Source organism: Frieseomelitta varia, unplaced genomic scaffold (genome assembly GCF_011392965.1).
Source record: "Frieseomelitta varia isolate USP_RPSP 00005682 unplaced genomic scaffold, Fvar_1.2 scaffold_1842, whole genome shotgun sequence".
Classification (NCBI taxonomy): domain Eukaryota; kingdom Metazoa; phylum Arthropoda; class Insecta; order Hymenoptera; family Apidae; genus Frieseomelitta; species Frieseomelitta varia.
In genome coordinates this window covers 6,444-8,373 of record NW_025109575.1, presented here as the reverse complement: position 1 = coordinate 8,373, position 1,930 = coordinate 6,444, and the positions used below count along the sequence as shown (strand labels likewise).

General features: G+C 47.4%; 1 long non-coding RNA gene across 1 annotated transcript in view; it reads right to left on the bottom strand.

Annotated features, from left to right (window-relative positions):
• Positions 1-101: 101 nt before the first annotated feature.
• Positions 102-1,930, bottom strand: part of LOC122538983 — an 8,140-nt gene continuing 6,311 nt past the window's right edge. The window contains exon 4 of the long non-coding RNA XR_006308965.1: positions 102-1,708. This is a non-coding gene — a long non-coding RNA (uncharacterized LOC122538983). The remainder of the gene's footprint in view (positions 1,709-1,930) is intronic.

Below are 1,930 nucleotides of genomic sequence, written 5' to 3'. Positions count from 1 at the left end.
ATAAATAAATAAATAAATAAATAAATAAATAAATAAATAAATAAATAAATAAATAAATAAATAAATAAATAAATAAATAAAAACTAAAACAATGTATAACAATAATAAATAAATAAATAGGGATAAATAGGTAACTATGACCGGAGTAAGTGAATGACTAGACTTATGAATAGTTGTGTGACTGGACCAGGGCACCCGTTTCTCGGTCCACGCGTCTTACGGCCAATGGGTCGCCACGTGTACATACGCTCGCGAGAAATTATATAATCGGAGGACGAATAAAACGCGGCTGAGGTGGACCAAATGATACTGTTGCAGACGGCCCGGAGCAGAGTGGCTGCTTATTAAAAGAGAAAGAAAGTAAAATGAAAGAATCTACGGATAAAATAGCTTAATTGTCCATACTTAAAAGAATAAAAATGTTATTAAGAATAAAATTTGAGCTAGCTCACGTTGTGCTAGCGTCAATTTAACTTAAATGTTTGTTTCGACGAAGTTCACGGTTCCGCTAATGTCATCGCATCCACTCGGTCCCGGGATCGATACTTCAAGTGCCATAAGGGCTCCAGAAGGGAGCACTCTTGTTTCCGTGCTCAACGTACACGTCACGGGACCACGCGATCGTCTCCGACAATATCAATCATCTCATCAGACCAGCCCGATGAAACGCGCAACAGAGCCAGCAGGCGTTCCAAGGGTGTCTACAGCAAACCCGTCGACGTGAACGACGTAACCGCGCCTGCGCATGAGTTGGCAAGGGGTTGATACTTAAGTATTTTTTCCATACTTGCCTTCCCCAGTGCTTCGAAGGTGTTCTCGAAAGGCACGGCTTCGTCGATCACGACGACAGTTCTCAATGACTCATGCGTCACGACTAGGTCACGCAAGACCGAGAGATTTCCGCTTGGGACTCTCTGGTTTACCTTGAGATTGCCTGGGAATCTGAAAGCCGCAACAAGCTCGACAATGCGGTTGTGCCGCAATCGACATGCAGGCCTGCAGTGGCAGAGCACGGGGGGTGGTAAGGTCTCCGACTTATACCCGCATCGTCGACAGCGCTAATCATTCGCGCCCCATTTAAGGGGAACACGTCGAGGCACGCACAGTGGAAAAAACGCCAGTCGGCGAAGCGGGTATGCCTTGTCCACATGAAGTGATTACTCATTCCATGGCGGATGGTTGCATCGAAAACCTCACTCTGGTTTTTTTTACTAAATAATCGCGTCGCATAGCGCTCTGCGAGAGCGGCCCTCATGCGACCGGAAACCGTGGGCGGTGGGATCCTCCCCGGCCGCGCGCTTCCATTTGGACCGATACAATTTTGGATCCTGTATCTTCGTTTGACTTTGCACTCTACGGCCATGTTTGCGGTGTTCGCGCGTGCTGCTATTGGCCGCGAGACGGCTTGGCTTCACTCCACATCAGAGCGCACTACGCTGGCGCCTGTGAGGGGGACCCGCGAATAACGCTGCTGCTGTTGTTGTTGTGGCTATTGTTGCTGTTGTAGAGGGGCTGTTGCTGGTGGTGGTTTTAATAGATGTCCCCCTCTCCTCGTACTGCAACGGATTCGGGCTGGAGTCCAGCTTTTGTCCCCGATGCTTTTTTGTTTCGAGGAAGACGATGTTGAAATCCATCCCGGTCCTTCGGGTCGGGTCGCAAGGCTCCTCTTCGACGTTGCCTTCGGGCTTGTGGCTGCAACAGGGTCTTCCTTGTGGGCAAGAAGAAGATATAGATGTAATATAGATGTGATATTATTTTCTAGGTATAATTAGAAATTAATCAGATCTCTCTACTCTCATACACTCTCTACTATCTATACGCTCTCTTATCGCACATTTTCAATCTTACTCTGTTGCTTCTAATCCCTGGCATTGCCTTCTAGCTCGCTATTCCTCTGTTCTTATCCCTATCGTTTCTCTCTCCCCCCCCC